Raw genomic sequence first — 21,842 nt, forward strand, 5'->3', positions numbered from 1 at the left:
CTATTACCTGCGGGTTAAGGATACCCACGTACCACTTGTCCTAGATCATGATATATTTACAATTACAATTTTTAGAGCATGTGCATTTCACCAGTTGTCTGCAGAAAGTTCATTTTCAGAAAAGGTGCAACTTCGAAGCAAAAACAGCCCGAGTGTGAGAGACGTACCACACCTGACTGCAGAACTGATTATTGACGGTACGCTCCACCAGTAACGAAATCGGAATGCCTTGAAACTTGAAGTGACAATCGAACTATCCTCACCAATAATGAAAATCGGTCGCGAATACCACCAGGGCTTACAGATAATCGAGATAGTGATTATCTTTAATATGTCGTCAATGTCATGTTCCCAGAAGAGCGTATCGAGACCCAATACGTCGATTTACCACTGCACATTTAATTTTGTGAAGGGATCTTTATTCACTATGCTATCATTCAATTACAGACTAATGGCCTACGGCGCCGAATATCAATGAAAAAAACACTGGAATACGTCCATCCGATGGATTTATTTTGGATGCTCGATGCGTTGGGAAATGATGTAACATTTTACGACATATGGATCACTAGTGCTGCTAGCATTTCTTTATTTCACGTACAATGTAGTTTGATGGTTAAGTGGACATTTGGAAAGACCTGTTTAACGCCAACCATTTCCTATCATGCTTCGGTCAGAGGAAGAGGTCACTGCAATCTACCGTAAAACCGGAACCGCTAAATTTTCGCGGGCGTTATGTTTTCGTAGATTCTCGTGGATTTCCACCACTAGGCAACTCCACTTCCATGCCTCTATACAGAAACAGGAACAATTTATCAATCCACCAAAGGCCAGGTGAATGGCAAATTACCTTCGGTGCATGGCTGTGAGGTAATTCATATCGTATCATACATGTATATAACTCAGACAAATCGCTCTCCTCTTTACCGATTTTAAGTGCATGGCATGATACGCAGTCATCAATAACGGTACTCCCGACAGTATTACTCAACGACAAGCAGCGCTATTTGAAGACGCCTTTTTGTCAGGTTGCGTGATTGGAAGACGGTTTCCTGTCTGGAGGAAGTAACAAGAATTTCCAGCGCAATCTCACACTGGAATCCCACCTAGTTAACAATTTAACGTGTTAACGTCTTACCTACCTACATGTATATCAGTGTGAGTGCCATTTTTAAAAAAGAGCTCATCTCATATAGTATCTCACTATCTAACTGTTTGTGTCAAAGAGGGCATATTAGCATACCAGTACATGTATTTTATAGTATAGTATGCCTATAGTCACAATGTAAAAGAGTTTACCAAGATCAACTGAAAAACCAAGAGGTGGTGATTCCAGACCAAAGCACTTTCGACGAGGACATCTCAAACAATTCGATGATCTGTGCGCCTTTTCTTCAAAAGTCAGGCAAATCTATCAATATCTATAATTTACAAGCAAGTCAAGTCTCCTATCTTACTAAGGCTGACTTACTGACTTATGACATGTTACCCCAAGTTAAGTAGAGTATAGTTCGCTAACAGGCTTCCTCTACTTCCGTCTGTCTTGATAAGATTTCGCAACTTGTATCATGGTCATCTCTATCGCATTTGCCTCCTCATCGCCAAATCATAATACCATGTGCGAAAAACCAACCAAAAACATAACATTTACACTTTCGAGACGAGTTGCAGCAAAGGACGATCCCCGAACCCGTTGGCGACCAGACTGTCACTTTCACAGCAATGACACCTAAAAGCACCCGGTGCAGTCACCTCAGTCCGCAATCGATTAGCTTTAATATTAAGGGACAGCTTGGCCATGAGATACGCTGCTTTTCATTCGGAAATGGTTGTGAACAGACCGTGACTTCTCCAAGCAGGATATCTAAAAAGTTATTAAACTGCAATACACAATGTACGAAAGTGGCATTATTTGTAACGCTACGCACCTCGCAGCACTAGCGGAAAGCATTATCGGAGGTCAGCATTATTGAGACGCCTGACAACACCTCAAAACTCTCCGATTCGGCTACATGTTTGCCACGGAGAAAACAAGGTGTGGCTAGATCTTGGAGTTACACAGAAATAGCTATAGATCGAGCTGTGCCGACATATGGCCGAATGTACAGCACTTTATACAATGCAAGACTTGTATAGAAAAATGTTGCGATGTATATCTCATTTAATCCAACCAACTGTCAACTGCTGTTACAGCAATGGACGGGGAAAGTGGGAATTCATTGTTAAAATCAACAAGGACATGCGCAGATGTGCGCTTCTTGCGAGAAAAAAACCTGTATTTTTAGAAATGACACGGGTTGTAGCGAGAGTGCGGTCACCAGATCGGCGAGTGTCCAAACAGACTGGGTTCCATGCCTGAGTATTTTCTGCTCTAGTTTGAGTTAATTTTCTTCCATTGATTTTGATCAAGATGCCAATACACTCAAATTGAATCAGGAAAATTCCCCTAATTGATTTGTACAGAAGATAGATGACATTACGATATGAGCTTAATTCGATTCACGACAGCTTATTTTTATTTAATACGATCGAATTCAATAGAGGTAGGTGCGATCGATCATTTTCAATTCACAAATGTAGTTTGATAAGTTTGTATCTCAAATTGACCACCGGCTTAAATGTTATTAACCTTTGAACGCTTCAAGAAAATCGCAATTGAAAATGAAGTGATTAATACATCAATATGGAAGCCCTTGCATTTTTCACAAGTTTTCTAGAAATCTGACCTTTCAGGGAAAAGCCGAACAATGTCAAATCAGGAAAATGTCGAGAAGAACCCGTTAAAAGAAGTCGGAAAAAAGCTTCCTACTACTGTACGCTGTCAGCTGCACTTAACTGAACTCCACATTGTTATCCGATGGTGAACATCGTTACTAATGCACTCCATCATGCAAAAAGTGATCATTGTCTTAGAACGTATAATATATACGCTGTACATTATGCAACGGAAATTAACGTTTAGTTGCTGAAGTTGATATTGTAGATTACGTTCAATGGTCCAGGAATGATTTCCGTGACCCATGCATACCGATAGGTTGTTGAGAAATCATTTATTAAGTAATAGAGACGACGTCCTGTGCTTAGCTAGAATGGAGGTCGACCAATGTCGTTCGGGATGCGAGGACCCCGAACGCCTCAAAGTGAAAAAAACCCAGCCAAGTTACAAAAATCAAATGCTGGTCACCGCTACAAGTCGCCGAGGAAAGGAAATTTGCTCGAAGATTGCTTAGCTTATAACCATCTCTGCCAACACTCTACCATTACGTCACCAGAAGAGCTGACTCGGATTATCATTCTAAAGATCTCATGTTTGATCTCTGTCGGAGTACCAACAGTAGCTCCTGTATTAAATAAGTCTGATTGAGGTTCACTCTGACATTGTATATATTCTTAACACCCGGTAGAAAGCCAGCCGAAGATGCTAATACTTACCGAGTCTGTTTGATTGGTGTGTCTGGGCGATTCTTCGAATGGTACATGGAAAGAAAGCAAAGGCGAATTACTAAGTAGTCCACCAGACCGCTCAGATACTAAACGAAGCATCGCCCTTCCATACGAAGTGCAAACCCAATATTAGATGATTCTATACATGGAATATTTTTAAGAGACTGTCACTCCGAACTAACGGCTTTCTCCCTCTCGGAATAGGATTAATCTGGAGAGAACACTCCTGGCTTTCAAAGCAATGACATGTCGGAAGAGAATACAACGCGATTATAATATGTAGGCCTTACTTGAAAAACTCTCTGAGAAAGTGATTATATCATTGTCCATTGATCCTCAGAAATAATGGCTTATACGTAAAGAAATACAGAGCTGTGAGCGTCTGTTTTAAAAAAAACCGCGTCCTGTTCGTTTGTATGGCTACGTATTGTGTTTCCTTAGCGTATCATGACTGCCAGGAGGAATTAGGGCTGCGCAATAGAAAGATGCTGTATACCATGTGCCTGTGTCACTTGGCGCAGAATCAGGGACAAGTAGAAAAATGCAACGTTTTTGGTGGCATCATTGTCTTGTCATCAAGAGCACACTTCACTGCCTCTTGCATAGTGCTTCCTCTTGGCTAATTAACTCCACAGGATTAGATACCCAGTAGAGCGTTGATTGCGTTGCTCTCTTATTTGCGGCGTTATTACCAACAAGGGAGTTCTTATTTTTTTATTGCAGATGTGCTAATAAGTCTTATCATCTACATACTATTCTCTCGGATACAAACGCATACGTGTGACAAAATGATATATACATACAGGCTAATACACAAGAACGTTACGAACATTACTGTGGTGAATATCATCACTATTATTGATGAAGGAAATAAAACGGTTGTCAGAGTTTTCATTTCAAATTATAGTCAGTCCGGTAGATCCGTGCAGAGTAAATAAAGTCCTCCATGAAATGATCATTTATTGGTGTACTATCTCTAGCGTCCGGCGGGTCCGGCCGATCGTTGTGGTTCTGATGATCCCTAGCCCCCCGGAGGACACCTGCAGACATTGACCCAGGGTGGTACTGCTCTACACCAACATTCCCTTTCCGTCCTCAACTCAACACCACGTTGTTTGCAGTCTGATTACAGGTAGCTGCCTCGCTAGGATCGATGAAGTGATTAACCATGACAACTTTTGTCAACAACCAGAGATATGTGCGATGGGTAATTGCTTCTTACTTTCTTTGTCACTGTCTTTCCGCGGTTGATTGTGCTATCATAGAAGTAGCAACCCACCAACACCGTTGTCGTAACCTGTTTCTAGGTACATGTATAGCTACAATTTCCGACCAAATGTCTGGGAATTGTGTTTTCTGTGACGGCTAGTAGAATCATGGTGTTGGACACTGCGCTTTTACTTCTCAAAGCACTGACAGACATCCCTAGCAATTGATAGAAATCTTTACTTGGTTGAAGCAATATATACTATAGTACAAATGACCTGAAAAACATCACCAAAAAGTGCGACTGTGAATATCATTTCGAGAAAAGCATACTCGAAACCAACAGATTTCTAGCATGATTATTGACAAAGCCCTCACATAGTGCTACTAAGCAACTTGAGCATTTTGCTCACAAAGATATTAAGTTATGAAAACATCAATGGCTTCCCGTCGACTATTTTTGAAGCCTTGCATGGCATTGTAAAAATCCTACGAAGATTTTCGAAGAATAATCACATCTGCATGCAGGAAATAAGTTAGAATCAACTCTTTATAAGGAACACCACTTGATGTTTCAGTGAAGACTCTCTTACGAATGAATCTAAATGAAAGAAAAGCCCGGAAACTTTTTGTGAAGCAAAGAGCTTAGCACCAGAAGCATTAACATCATTCACGTCTCTTAATCACATTACATGTTATCTGGAATGCCAAGGGTTTAACACGCACTTCCGCGAAAGGTTTTTCATTTCATATTCCAACAGTATCCAAGCCATGCGATCGAGTATCATCACTCATGACTATTTTCTGAGAAGCCTGTTATCAAAAACATATCAGCGAGCCGGCCGACAATATTTTGGTATTATGTATCCACCCTGTCATTATTTAGGAAGGAGACAGCATTTCAAACTCTCTCCCCCGACATCTTATCATTATTTATCCTTTATCGGACAAAATCGGAAATGACATATAAAATATAACATAAAAACCAATCATTTAACGAGGATATTGCCTGGAATAAAACATAGGGTTTAAACACTTGTTTGAACTCCATTCCAAGACGAAGTCAGCTATTTGACTATAGCGGCCAGTTTTTCTAGGATGACTTAATTGCGTTGTGTCATGATACATTCTAGCTAATGGCATCACATTCTAAATAGGAATATCGTATCAGCATTGACGGGCGAGTTAAGCAAAGTGAACTCTGACACTTTTAATTCACACGTAACTGCGAAAAATCTGATTTTTAGATTTTGAAAGTCCTGTAAACGCTTTTTTTGGCTGACACAAAAAGTAACCACGAAACCTAGTTGACGACAGTGAAGGATGGAAACGCATCAAAATATCTCGAAAACTGATATGTAATTATTACTTTTTGAACAAAATATATTGGGTATACCGCGAGTTACACTGGTTTAATGATGCTTGTATGGAACCAAAAAATACTCCTTTTGTTATGTAAACACAACACGTCCTAACCAGCGGTAATAACCGATGAATGATTCGTGTTGATGTCGCGTTTGAACCCTGGCTTGAATTCGAAGCAAGTCGACATTCTCGTAATTTCTTTAATAAATCGTCCAATGCGAACATCCGAAAATTGCGTAAAAATACTAAGAGTTGGTATTATACAGAGACAGTGACATGTTCGCGGCGACTCGGAAGAATAGCTGGCGCTGACCATTATTGGTCTTGGCTCTATACTACTGGCACGCATTTCCGATTTGTCTACATTTGGAAATCATCAACAATTTTGGAAATCATCTATAATTTTGGAAATTACATGTATCTATAATGTTTAGTGTTGATTCCGAGTCATGACGTCATTGCTGAAGCACTGAACGATCCAGGCCCTTTACAAAATCTCAAAATGGTTGACAAGAACAACAAAGGCGAATGACAAGGGAATCGCCTTAGTAAGATAGTGACAGCCCATTTTGTCTTGTCTTGTCATTACATGTAGGTTGCAAGGGGAATGTCTTAAACAAATGTCGGTCCGAGCTAATCTCATGACGAGAGATTGCCTCTTAAGAAGTTTTGATGTTTTGGTAGAAGAAGATTTGCAACAATGAATACTTAATCAGTTGCATTACAAAAATCACCTAATTGATGCTTAAGAAATTCAACTAATTTGACTCTGCCTTTTATAATCGATCTACTAACGACAGATAGATTACAATGATTTAAAGATCGGATAACTTCCCGCCTTAGATCTAAATTTGGCTGGTGAAGAAATGTTGGGTACTAGGTAATCATCTTATAGCGTTGGACTACAGCATTGATCGTAGTTCTATGGACGTGACGAATTAGGCTGTGACCTTCCGCTTCCGTCCTAACTGTTTGGTCTGCGGCTGGAACTCTAGATCAAACCCGCCATTGCCTTCATTTGCAAATACACCTTCGCGTTGAGTGCCTTCAGCATCATCCATCATTCACGTATTTCCGATTACTCAGCATCTAGCGGCTGGAAAGCCATCCGCTTGTGCCGAATGCCATGTATTTGTAACACAGTCCTTAGCACAATGCCCCACAACGACATGTCCAAAACTAATTCTGTATCATTATCATCATTTGCCTAACCTGAAATATATTGCATATGGACGAGCAAGTGACAGACATAATGAACGATTATTTGATAATCTGGCAATCTAATGCTACGGGTATAGAAAGTTAATAGCCCGGTGATTAATATGACGCGTTGGCAATGGCTCCGGGACAGAAACAGCTTAAGTCTGTTTGAGTTGTACTTTTTGCCGAGTAAAAGTAGCAATAAAACCATGGTTTCTGGTTGATCGATTACACCAACAACCAGTAGTTAGTAGCCCAAAGGATAAAGTAGCTTCTCAACACATGCAAGTGTAATATAATGGCGGATCGTGAGATGACAAAAACAAAGCGCTGTTATTGAATACGATAATGGTACAATATAAGCCATTGGCGTTAGCTAATTCTCGCAGGTGATGATTATTTACTGCTGTGGCATGTTTGACCAATGGTTACTGGTTCAAGCTTTCTACACTGTGACTGCTGCGTCTCCATGTATTTTCAGCAACCTAAGTAATAATCGGCGCACTGGTGACTATTTAGCCTTATCGGAACCAACTAATTCCTGCTGCTGTTCATGTCTGTACAGAACCATCGATAGCCTTATCTGTATTTAGCATTATTTACATAGAAAACATAGTATCACATTGAAGGTCAATGAAGTAACACTTACTATTACCAGAGACGTATAAGCTCGCCTTATTGCTATAATACGCAATCACTATCAGTAGTCAAATAATTATTATTGTTTCGCAGACGGTACATACGTCTTGGAATGAATTACGATTCCGTTTATCAGTGTTTGCGTGAAAATTTCGATATAAACCAAGTCAGAATTTGGTATTACAATACATGTAAGATTAATCACTTTATCAATAATTTTGGACGCGGTCAATTCATGTTTCGGCCTTTTCTCACATATCGGATGTAGGCTTACGTGTATTTCAGAACGAGTAGATGCGGAACAGTCTATGAACACATTTAGCAGGGAAAAATTATCCGAGGATACGTAGGACAGCGTGGTAAAACGAAGAATGGCAATGGAGAGGAAAGTTTTACCAACAGTTTATACAGCTCTGTTGCTTGTAGCGATTTCGGTAATTGCTGTACACACAGAGGACGTTTGTGCTGACTCGACATGCTTTTGTCACAAGGAAGATGGTGAATACATAGTTTCCTGCAACGGACTAAACGTCGCTTATTTCGAGGAGACCGTCAGAAGGGTTCCACTCCACGTGACGGAGTTTGAATTCGTACACAGTCAGTGGCAGGGCGAATACATGGAAATAAAGAACGGGACCTTTAGGGAATTCAGTAAGCTAACCAAATTGAACCTCCAAGACAGTCACGTTATGGATATCGACGCAGACGCGTTTAGTGGGTTGGGACGGCTGAAAACTCTTCGGCTTTCCGGGAACCAACTGAGTATGCGCTCATCTAGAAGTGCGGTGTCTGGTATTCATCCAGGGTCGTTCCGGTCGTTGAAGGTACTCTCGGCGCTGTACCTCGACAGAAACATCGATCTAATGACGCTTCCTGGTGATATTTGCGGGACTTGCACTTCGTTGAATAATTTGGACGTAAGTCACAACAAAATTTACGATCTGAACGAATCACTTCAAGGTTGCAAATACCTCATCGAGTTGGACTTGAGTTCCAACAAGTTTTCTGGCTTTTCGCGGGATACGTTTCGAGGGCTTGAAAATCTACGCATTTTAGATATATCGAGTAACCCCGATGCTGAGCTGACCCCGGACGTCTTCACGGACGTGTCTGGTGTATCTGATCTTTCAATGGGAGGAATAAGGCCTGGTATTCCAAGAAACATCTTGGCACCCTTGACTCGGCTACGGCTTCTGGACGTGACTGGCATCGGATTAAATTGTATTGACGCTAGCTGCACGTACGGTTTAGACATGGCGCCGGTCGCCAATGGCCTCACGGTACTAAATCTAACACGGAATGCCCTTTGGCAGCTCACCGGAGGAACTTTTAAAGCGTTCGCGACTCTACGCAGCCTCAGTTTAGATGAAATGGGGTTCAAATATATGGAAAGTACTTTTGATGGTCTAAATGAACTGAGAAGTCTAAGTATGGATGATAACCCTTTTGGCTTATCCGTCCCGTTGGCGGCATCGCTACCGAAGTTAGAGACACTGCGTTGTGTGGGTTGTACCACTAATTCCACCATGCTGAGCTCGGTCCTTCGGGGAATGCCGAACCTTGTCAGTCTGAATCTTGATGACAATGGTTTGACTCTAATAACACCTGAGTCTTTCCGAGGGGTACCAAAGGCAAGAATCAGTGTCAAGGATAACCCTTGGAAATGTAACTGCAGTATGTTTCCTGTGCAACAGTGGCTGAAACGGCGAGAAATCGAGATTGATATTGTCTGCGCTTACTCTCAGAAACAGATGGGAAAGAACCTGCGGGACTTGCGTCCAGGTGATTTCGAAGGCTGTACGATGCCAGTGATACGAGGGTGCTGTAATGAGGAGATTCTGACAACATACGGTACTAATCTGACCCTTTACTGCAGGATTGATGGCTTACCCAAAGCGACGATTGAATACAAACTACCCGATGGACGTTTGGTGCCTGGTGACAGATCTAGTATCAGCAATGACGGCCAGAGTATAAGAGTGAACTACCTAACTGAGGATGATACAGGAGTTTTCACATGTGATGCAACTAACGCTTTGGGAAGGTCAACGATGTACTATGATATCAAAGTGAGCGCGAGGAAAGACTGTCGGCTCCCTTTCGGCTGTGACTGTCAGGAACAATCAGCCACGTGTCCTTGGCTGCCCTACGACCTCGTAGCAAGAACTTTCCAAAATATTCCAAGTGATACAGAGAAGATTGACTTTATTGGCGACGTGCGTGAACTATCGTATGATTACTTCACCGAAATCCCCTGGTTGACACGGATCGCATTGGCTAGTTGCAACATATCCACTATGACCGAGGATACGTTTTATGGCTTGAACAGTCTACGTGACGTCTTGCTTGCGCATAACAAATTGAGCGAACTACCTGATAACATATTCAGCGGATTAAAGAAGCTGACCAGAGTAAATTTATCAAACAACGTCATTACCCGAATTGGCAACGGCGGCTTCTCAGGGTGCCCCAACCTCAAAATCCTCGATCTGAGTTCCAACCAAATAGAAACCGTACAATCTGGATCATTTGAGGGACTTGCCGTGTTGGTATCATTATCACTCAGTGGGAACAGGATCCGTAGTCTCTCGGCCGAAACATTCGTCGGACTTTCCAATCTGCATTGGCTGACATTGGCCAATAATCCCAACATTATGATTGACGAATATCCATTTAGTCACCTCGGGAACCTCATCATACTTGATATGCAAAATATAAGCAAGAGCGGTAGTTTTGAAAGAACTATATTTCACGGACTAACCTCTCTCAAATCCCTTTTCATGGGTTACAATGGGCTGCAGTGCATTGAATGTTTGGATTGGACACCTGTAGCTGGGAAGCTACATCTACTGAAACTCGAAGGCAATAACATTGAAACCATACGGGCAACTACTTTCAGTGAATTCTCAAGTCTGATCGGACTTTCAATTCGTAACGCTTCAGTCAAAACGATTGAAACTGGTGCATTTGAAGGACTGGGTTCGCTAAAGGACCTATCACTCGCGGAAAACCACTTATACACCATCGATGGCGAGCTTCTGAAAGGACTACATTCATTAAAGACACTCGAACTATTTTCTTCCAGAGTTAAGACCATAGAGGAAAACGCCTTTGAAAATCAGAAGAACATGAGTGCTCTGGACCTTCAAGGCAATGAACTCTCTGTTTTGCCAGGTGGAATATTTGAAACATTTCCAAAGGGTGTTAAAATCAGCCTTCAAGGGAACCCTTGGAGCTGCAACTGCAGCATGTACGATTTTAAGCACTGGCTACAGCGCAGTAAAATGAACGTGGATGTTATATGTCAGGAGTCCCTTGCGAATAAAAGTAGTCTTGTAGACTTAGCTGACGATCATCTTAAGGGCTGCAGAGAACCTGGTATTGAAAACTGTTGCATCGAAATCATTGAAAAATCCGTGGGAGATAATATTTCCATGGAATGCAAAGCGAGAGGAGTACCAAAACCAAGCATAAGCTATCACGTGATCAGCGGCGACCCTCTTCCAAGTCGAACTGTGTTCAGCCGTAACAACAGAACGGCCTTCGTCAGTAACGCCTTGAAGGAAAACAATGGTATCTTCGTTTGCAAGGTGGCTAACTTCAAGGGGATGCTCGAGTTCGTCTTTGACGTGAAGATCGAATCGGGGCCAAAGCCGACGCAAGGTCGTTTCTTTAATGCTGGTATTTTGGTGGGAGTACTTTTCGGTATTGTTGGTTTGTTGTCGCTGTTGATTGCAATTGGTTTGTTTTATAGAATCAAACGGACACATAATCAGTACTACAGGATGGCGTCCGAACCGGTGGATTTGTGATTAACAAACTTATGTCGAGATGCGGATATGTCTAGAACCTCCAACTGTTATACGAGCGAGTAGGCTTCCTGTGTCCGTAGTTTGAGAGCCTTGTCACACAAAATAGTTAAGGTTGCTATTCAGTGCCAGTTTCCATATGTTATACCCTAAAATGGGTATACTCTCAGTTAGCCATGTTATCACAGACCAATAAAATGGCAGAGTATGCTTGTTCCTGTAGGCTTTTTTCGATGATAGATGCATGCAAGAATCCATAAAGTCCTTATGAATTCTTGATACATGTAAATGAGGCTCCTGAATTCTATATGTGAACTCGTATTTTATAAAACTTACTGATATTCGAAACACAATCATGGCTGTCTTAAGCTTGTCATTGTCATTGTAGTTCTTCACCATGGAAACATGAAATGTCTTTGTTGACCAAACCGGATTATAATGTTCCGAGAGCAGCTAGTTCTGTCATCTGTCATCATGGTGGTGCTCGCCATCGTTAAAGAATCGAACAGCCCTAAACGGAAACATATTGGAAAAGATATATGCACCTTGACGAAATGACCTAGAATCTGCCCAAATAACACGTACAATGTATATGCTAAACGTTACTTATGTTGCTACAGCCAAGCCACTATGTAATCCTCAGACAAGATAAGGGCATACATCACCATAACGAACCCCCTGTTAGTGCAATTCATTAGGAAAAGATCACAATCTTCAGATTGGCCGTGCGTTCCTATTAGATAAATCAGTTTCGTCCACGCATGTCGTTATGAGCAGACAGAGAGGCTGATTTGTTATGTTTGTTGCAAGATCAAATAAGCACCCAAATGTCGATCATATCATGCCGTCCTCCTAAAGGCAAATCATGTCTGTGGTCGCTGGTCTATTAGCCGAGGCACGTAATCGTACGGTGTAAATGTCATGTCCGATGTCATGTTGTTCATGCACACACTCTCGTTTCACGTTTATAAAGTCATTTGATGTGTACGCAGAAACTACTCACAGCACTGAAAATCGTATCTGAGCCCAATTTGGTATATTTGACATCAGAGCCAAATGGAGTCCTTCACACTCTGCCATAGGATCTTCTAAACTAATTCATGGCATTACATGTTAAAATCAAATTCCGTCCATCCCTTACATTAAAATTTTCCTTTTTTCTCTGGGTATCAAAACGGCCTTGAAATCAAACATTCTATCTCCTATTAGTTATAAGAAGGTTGAACACTAAACTTAGCAATTGATTAGTAATTTCCCACGCAAATCATGGTTCATAATGACATTTAAATTGCTTCCGAATAACTAAATGCAACGCAATTTCAATCTTAGATAAGTTAGGGAACTCAAAGTGAAAAACTCAAAGTCATTTTAACGCGATCTACAAAAGCCCTTTCCATACTTGATCTATCGTGTACTTTTCGAAACATACGTCCATATATACTATAATAGATAAACTACTTATTGAAAGCATCCATTATTTGTTTACGCTTTAAAGAAATCTTACAAAACACCTAAGGCGGGCTTAGGTGAATGATAGCTTAATGCTTGTTGACGTCCTTCTACTAAAAGGCATGTCGAATTGTTATTCTTTAAAAGCACTTTCACTGATCCCAGCGTACAGTTTGCCATCCGGAGTATACTTAAATATCTTACGCGAGATAAAGAGATTCCAATATGAGTGAAATAAAAGCAATTGAATGAAACGATTGCACGACGAGCTACATTCTCGTCATAGAAAAGAAATGTTCTTAAATCATAATTTTATTTGAATGATTAATTCCATCATTCTGTCACCTACATCCGACCTGACCTAATCAAACTGTCTTCACAAATAATATGCCGGCGTCATAAAACTCTTTCCTGCTGAAAAGACGATTAAAATAGTTATGGTGGCAACTGTATCGAAACTTTATATTTCATCTCAACCGCCTCCTCAGGACAGTTCCCATTATATGATTTACTGGCGAAGAGCGCCAATCTCAACAGCAGCGACAACAAAGCGAGTGCTGCGCTCTTGGCGGAGGTTGATTCATCTGCGGCTTTTAAATGAAAAAGATGCCTGAAGTTTAAGTTATAGCAAATTCCAAATTGTTTCGAAGAACCGGGCCCATGGTGTGAATGGGTTTTACATTTCAGCTCCTGGGACACGTAATATCGTATGTTATCAAGTAGTTTTCTTCAATTTCAAAAATTAAAAAGATATTAGAATCGGTATCAAAACTTACGTTACGTGCATGTCTTGTAAACCTTAAGTACATGTAACTTAAACTTCTCGTGGCGTTTTGAGGAAACTACTCAGAATATGACATCAAGGAGAATATATTGAGAAAAAAGACTGTTCCTGGTGAACTCCATGAGTGTCACGTATCGCATACAAAGACTTAAAACGGTTTGATCTCACTTTGCTTGCTCATATCGACAGATCCCCATCGGCGAAGTAGACAATGCATATTCACCTGCTACCGTTTCAAGCAAGCATTAGAAAAGAAGAGGAAAACCATCACCAAAAGCTCAGTGCCAAGTCAAAAAGGACAGCTTGTGTGATATTTGATATAACGGAGTAACATACGATTTGGATTGGGAACTGCTCGTAACGTGTAGGGCCAAGATTATGAATTTTTATATTATTTTCATATTATGTATTATTATAATATCGGGTCGCATATTCTCGATAATATGCTTAGGTGAGAATTTCTTGTATGTCATGTTTAACTGCACCACTGCACTTGAACTATTCGCACTTCAGTTATGCTCTTCATTTTTTTAGTACGAGTAAATACATAGCGGTCTAACATGCACATTCCTCGGGATCTCTCAAAAGCTTCGATCGGTTTGTACCAATCGTTCACATGCTGTCCCCCGTTTAGTTGAGGCACATTAAGATGGAAAACATCTACCCAGTCACGCGCTCTAAATCCGCTAATCATTTTTGATATCAAAGACACATTTTTTAAATCTTAAATGGTTTGAGTCGGGAAAAATTGATTTTGATAAATCGAAAACGGCATTATTTTATACCATTCCTCAATATGATGAATCAATTCTTCCGCATGAATTTCTGTCGATTCAGTAGAGATGACAAAGAATTGCTTTTACAGATTTGGTTAAATACAGTCGTTTTCGATCCATTAAGATACTTTTGAACACAGTGGAGCACGTTCACTCTAATTGTCAGGAATGTTAAATCATGATTTAGATACAGAAAAAATCTCACTGAATGTACATGTATATTACCCCCGAGTGAATCAAAGATTTAAAAAAATCTTGACAAACAGAATACCTTAATGTAGATAAAGACTTCATCTTATCTTCATTTCTGACGAAGTGTTCATCTCCACAAAATAAAAAACCGATTTTCAATAACGTGATAGTCCTCGTGACCCGTATGCATAAACCAGTTTTGTCTCGCGACATTGCATGTATTTCATCTCCCACCAAAGCAATTGGTAAAACTATGCATTCCCCGGCTGTCACGTCTTGTCTGGTTGTTAGTAGAGTTATGAACCAATCTCTGCCAAATGGCTGTCCGGTATATATGAGATGCTCCAGCCAATGTTAGAACTTGTTTCTGCCCCCGACAAAGTGCTATTTTGACCATCGTAATGGCCACTGTTAGTGGTCAGTCGAGACCGGGACGTTCATAGCTACCAGAGTAGCATGAATATTTTATAGCTGATATACCCTTCGGTTTAGACGTATATAAGAAACTTTTGAGTAGACATAGATTTGGGAGAATCGTGCTAACGCGACAAAAATAAGCGATTGACTGCTTCGAGATATTTGTTACTACTTTACCGATTTTGTAAAACGAATTGAGGTGACCTTTTTACGATTTTGAAATCGTTTTGCTAATAATGAACTGAAGCACGTGACAATCCATCTCCGTTGTGACTGTATGTGGCTAGAGATACTGACGATTTATAAAACATACATGTAATTTTAAGTAATCCTGTGTGTCAAATCGCTTGCATGAGTTGAATTATTTATCTGAATTATAGCTGTTGCTATAGAAATTAATATTCAACCATAGTTATTAACAAGTCATCTATCATACTTTGTCAACATCGAGTTCCGAAGTTGTTGACTAGATGTAGCAGCCACTGTCAAGATTAGATAGGACAGAAATATCAATCATTCACAAGAACAAAATCACCAGAATTTACGATGCCTAAAAGCAATGCTCCCTTGTGGTTGTGTTATATTGGCGCTGATCTGTAACAAACAAGGGACTTCGCTCAGCTATACTTGTATGTCCATGAAGACACGGTTGTGTCGAAAGCTGGTCTCAACAAAATTGTCGGTCGATCTACAAAAAATGGTGTTATTCTCTACTTTCTTTCTTACAGAATACCTACCCACAGAACTAATGTGTGTCACGTCTCCTTTTTACCTTTTTTTGGACCATGCACGAGTCAAGCGGATTTAGTCCTAGTGTTTGAGGAGTCTGGCTTCCTGATCCTACCAGCAACTAACTTTCAAACTTGTAGGTTATCTTCTCCTAATCGCTTGGTTATTCGCAGAATGTCAGGAGTGGATTATCTTAAATCATCATACTCAATTCCCAAATGACAACTACAGTTAAGCCACGAATTTCCACCTAAAAAAAGCAACAACCCATGATAGTCCTAATAGATCTGCACTCAAAAAGTAGCTACAATTCGTTAATTGCTGATCGAAGATCGACAATAATATGCAGTCTTTTCGATAGAAATGCATGTAATGTTACTGACCTTAATTAGTAGAATTAACGTCCAACACTCATACTATCTCTTAAACTATAAAACTGTAAATCGGATATGTCAATGGTCTTTTGGGATAACAGTGTCTGATGCTACTAGCCTTTATGGAACCAAATCAATTGTAGATTCGTAAGCTTGCCGCCGGCTGGCATCTACTACGTAAAATAAGTGTATAACTGCTGACAGAATGAAGCATACATGCTTGGCGTTATTGGAGAGCGAATTTCATTACAAACACAAGTAAATGGATAAATATCTTCTGAAATGCCAATCTAGTGGTCAAATTAGAAAGTTAGGAAAAAATTGATATGGGTTGAAAAGTGACGCGGACAGGGGCGATAAGCTAACATTTCGTATGTGGCCTTACAAATTAGAATGATGAGGTAGAGAAAATGATCTTGTCGACAAGACACCTGTGAACGATATAACGATGTATTTACAAGAATCTCCCCAGAGTTCAGCTGCCGCTGAAGTACCTCTCAATATGTCGTCCCATATAGGTTAAAACGTGAGATAGGCGAAGTCTGACATACTAATTAGCCCTCGCAAGAATGGATAAAACAAGAGTGTCTCGGGAGATGCCATACCGATGCATGTTAGAATAATCTGACTTTGAGTTGATCATGTCTGGTGGTTCTTGGTGTGCCCCGAGTTCGACCTCTGTCACGAATGAGGTATCATTAAGGCGCAAAACTCTGGAATGATCTCTTTGACTACTCAGAATGTCAGGCCGCTGTGGTCTGTCATCAACAATACTTGACACAACAATGGATCAAACATTGTACAGCCTCTCAACGTGAGATCCTAGGGACTCAAAAATCAATTGGTTTGGCAAATTTGATCTTTGATATTTGATTGATTACCAAGCGGATTTTTCTCCTTTTTCTCTACACCCCTTCCTACCACACCAATGAAGTTAGTTGCACTGGCCCGGCTCTCACATGTAATCGTCCTGTGCCCAGGAAGTGGAAAGTTTCGTTGGTTAGCTAAGAAATGGTATTCATTAAGACCTGATAGTATAGAGCGTCTTCTGGTGCCGTTGGCGTCGTTTTATAATTGCTTCCATTGAACTGCGCCAACGGCTTTTGAAAAGTAAAACAATCGCTGAGGTTAACACCAACGTAGCGTTCCCACTGCGATGACAGCGGGGTGACACCCGAGTAGAATTGTGCCTTTGTTCGCAGTTGATTCGTGATGACAACATGACAAAAATCCTTGACAGCGCCAGTGAATAGCAAAGTCTTTCCAAAGAAGGCATTATTCATTAGTTTAAAGTAGTCTTCATCAAAAACCATTAATCTTATTTTTGGTGAAATCTATAGTTAATATAGTTGGGTTTTGCTTCTCATTTTTGTGTATTGTATGGCAAAGGCCACTTTTTAAGCCAACACACCCATCTGTTTCAACATGTTGGCTTGTCCCATGGGACAATGCACTACTCTAAGCTTTACTTAGCCGCAATGTGAGGTGAAGTAAGAGGAAACCAAAGCCAGCAGAAAAAAACCCTGCGTTATTGGCGAGAGAGTCGCCATCACTTTGACATGAGGACTAAGCGGGTATCACATCAATCGGCATGTCGACCACATTCGCTGGTATCAATTTCAAACATCTGTTTTGCCACTGCTCAGCTCCACAGCCCATTAAGTCACATAACGTTCCCCGCCACCTTCCCCCTTCACTTCGTGGCAGTATAATGTTCCTTTCAAAAGAAAGCACTTGATTCTTTGCCATCAAACCGAAACTCAAGTGATTGAAACAATCCGTCTCATAACTTTGCTTTTATAATAAAGGTATGTATCAGAATCATTCACATGACACGGCAATCTGCTTTTTCCATTAGCCTTGTTTGTTTATAACACCCGCCATCATTGTCTTGAAGTTTCCAGTACTCAAGGAAAAATTCGACCTCAGGGCATTTTTTTAACTAGCTCATTTGTAGTTTTTTATGATATCAATATCAACAACGCACTGATCTTCTGGTGGAAGAGAAAGACTTATGACTAGGGGGAAATAAGACTCTGACTGACACGAAGTTAAGAAGACTGTGATTGCCTCTTGCAGTGTAGTATCAAGTGAATATCATCAAAATGGAAGGATTGAATGACTCCATACGAAGGGTAATTAAAAGAGCTATTGTGCTAAGTACAAGTGCTCAAATAAAAGACTGATTGATTAAAAAGAATTAGACTCTGATAGATGTTGGCGATTCATTATTGCACAAGAAAGGAGTTAATCGATCTTTTTCTATAAAGGTCAGTTTTTTATGAGAGTTCCAATAACAGATCACTTCAGTATTGCAATGTGCCAGTGGGTAAATGTAGTTTAGTGTGCCACTAAGTATAACTCTGATGGTTATTCATGTCAGTGTCTGGCGATGTATGGCTATATACTGACCTAATTACACTGTCCACTGTCAAACTGATCAATCCAACCAAGGTAACATACGTTTCTGTTGCTTCTTTGTCAACTGTAATTTGATTTCCATAGAAAAGATTCAGGGACGTCCTCGTCGAACACGGTTGGCAAGCCAGAGGTAACGTGATCACGAGAATGTGTTCAAGTCCAAGGTGTCACAAGGGCATCCTGAAGCTACATGTACGCACGAATCTGGCCGTAGGTTTATGATGCTCGATCGTGTTATAGTACTCCATTGATTCATCCTAAGGTGTCAATAATAGCCCAGATTGACGAATGTGCATATTTGAAGCATGATGAACGAGTTTTGCCCTAAGGGCTAGCTTCAGCTGTCTCCACACCAGTTAATCACTATTCTGAGGGAGCATAATACTATACCTCCATTGATAAATCTATCAACCTTCAGGGTAGACATTACATCAATGTTAATCTGGTACGTTCTTGAACATGAATGGCGGCATTTTTCTGTAATTCCAAAGACGTAAAAAACCCAATGTGTCAACGAATGGATTATGTTTCTTTCAAGCCAGCGAGAAGCCGGAGGGTAACTTTTATGTTCTGGCATGAGAGTCAGCTTACACGATAGGAAAATTAAGTTGTGGTTGAAGGACAATTTGATAAAAAGCAGCATATTGAGATAAAACATAGAATACGGAGAGAAATTGATAGGATCACTTTGATTGGCACACAAGAAGCTTTCGAAGTACTCTACTTGGTCAACGAGGCAAACCTCAGAAATGCCCCTTCCTTGTATACCCAGGAGTGAATGCTGTACACTCTATGGTTTTATTCAAGACTAATTTGTGATGGTTGGGAAAATGCGTAAATATCATGGCCAGTGAATTATTGCCTAGTCATCCTCCAATAACCAGACGTGTTAGACGTTTCTGATTGATACAAGTCATTAACTCCCTTTATTATGGTTATGTGCAGCAGTACAACCTTAATTATCAGTAAGCCGATGATAAATGATATAGTTCATTGAATTAATTGATCAAAAAAGGATTTATAGACAATTATTAAATATTGGGAAAGAACTCAAGAAATGATCCTCACGTGGAGTTTTAGTTAATTGACCCACTGTGTAAGATCCTGGAGTAAGATCCTGGAGTGATTTCGTTCTGACTTGCTGGCATATTTGACGCGGATAAGATGCATGCTGTAATTGGACGGCCACGGGCCATTATAGAAATAAGAAACGCTGCAACTGTGAACAGAAACTATCGATCTATTCAGTAATTTTCATCAATGGGGTGTCGGTGTGGGAGAAATGAAGGCAGAATTGGCTGCTAATAAAGCAATAGATTATCCTCCGTTCGTCTTTACTTCCGGTATATTTACACTTTCACTCGCCTGTCCATCGTGCCTAACGAATTTGAATAAGACAATCTTCTTAAAACGAAGTTCTCTTTCAGTAGACTCTCTAACCTGGTGTGGTAATGCTTCATGCTCACTTTGGTGTGATAAAGACTGATACATGGATGGACAGACACCTGCTTGAAATTTCGAAGTCTGATGTGAGATAGCTTGGGACGTAGCTATTCAAATTGGCATGGCCTGACTTTACCAAGTTAAAAGAGTCACGAATTTTAAGTCCGTGATAAACTATATAAGTGTCCACCAAAAAGAAAGGCATTAACACTTTGAGGTCAAGCCGAGAAGGGTACTGGTAGGCCTACCCTTTGCTTTAGTTTTGTATCTAGTCATACGCTAGTTATGTAGCTTTAAAGAAACCATTGAACCGCACACAATGACAATACATGTACTCTGTTCTTGTACCATGTAAGGCTTTGTAAAGACGGAAACTCAATCGCAAAATGTTTCAAAGTGTATGAGCAACGAGACACCAGGATGGACCAATACCATCAAAGAAAGATGTGTTTGCTCAAGGCACTATGTTGTTTGAAACGAAAAAGACAAAACATTTAGGGGCCATTAAATATAGGACATTAATGGCCATAGTGGTTTGGTTGAAAACGCCGTGGATAGCCTTTGGTATTAAATTGGTGGCTTCTTTTAAAGGAATCGTTTGAATACAACTGATATGCTTGAAGTTTATTGAGGTAATATACGTGTCTTAAACCCCGATTACAAACGAAAAGGATGAGAATATTATGTATGTAATCTGAAATTTGATGATCAAACTGTTAACTAGCCTGCTTTTATAGCTCTTACCTTTATTTGCAGTTGTTTGAGGGCGGAGCGACAAGTTGAACAAATGTTTATTTACGAACAATCTGAAAAAAAAAAAAAAAAAGACATGAAAGTTAGATGATTGGCGTTTTCTTACACACTGTCCAATATATAGTATATTATTGGCCACGTTGTAGTTATCTCTGCCATGATAACCCCGACTCTTATGCGAACCAGAGTATACGCCAGATGACGTTTACGAGGTGAGATCTCTGAACAAATAGTATGTCACAAGGAAGGTAAACTAAAGGTAATGCAAAACACGGTAATAAATCAATCCTCTGATGGGCGCCATAATGACTAAACCAAAACCTAGAGACATATTGAGGCTTCCATCACTTAATGTCTGAAGCTACTTTTCAAGTTATTAGGGAGGAACATGGTACCTGATACTATGACAATTGAGATACAATGAACATGGAGAGTCAGTGCGGTTACATAGAAGGTGCACATGACTGAGATAGTCACATCTACATATTGAGCTGGATACAGGGTTTTGATTGGTCAATGACTTTGGCATTTTTGTTGTAGGTGCCTTGCTCTTGAAGTGGTGACTTGTGAAAAAATACCTCAAAATGGCCGAAAAGTGAGTTAGGCAATTATCGTAGGAGGGTGACGATATTCATTGTAAATGGTTTACTTGTAGTTTACATCTCATTAGCAAGTAATGTGTTTCAAACCCTGTACGACGGACAGAAAAACCACTCGACGAGGATCATTTTGAGCAGGAATTAAGAAATCTAATTAATGCTTTTAATAAGCTCTGTCACTGAATGAATATGTGGTCGCTACGTTTACTTAACCATATTAAGTGAGAGTGAAATATCTGGAT

General features: G+C 40.3%; 1 protein-coding gene across 5 annotated transcripts in view; it reads right to left on the reverse strand.

Annotated features, from left to right (window-relative positions):
• Nucleotides 1-21,842, reverse strand: part of LOC135483180 (gonadotropin-releasing hormone receptor-like) — a 70,521-nt gene that overhangs the window by 18,892 nt on the left and 29,787 nt on the right. For all 5 annotated transcript variants that reach the window (XR_010446302.1, XM_064763820.1, XM_064763821.1 and 2 more), the window contains exon 2: nt 20,993-21,054. The gene's annotated coding sequence lies outside the window, so the exon portion shown is untranslated. The remainder of the gene's footprint in view (nt 1-20,992; nt 21,055-21,842) is intronic.

Source organism: Lineus longissimus, chromosome 2, assembly GCF_910592395.1.
Source record: "Lineus longissimus chromosome 2, tnLinLong1.2, whole genome shotgun sequence".
Taxonomy (NCBI): domain Eukaryota; kingdom Metazoa; phylum Nemertea; class Pilidiophora; order Heteronemertea; family Lineidae; genus Lineus; species Lineus longissimus.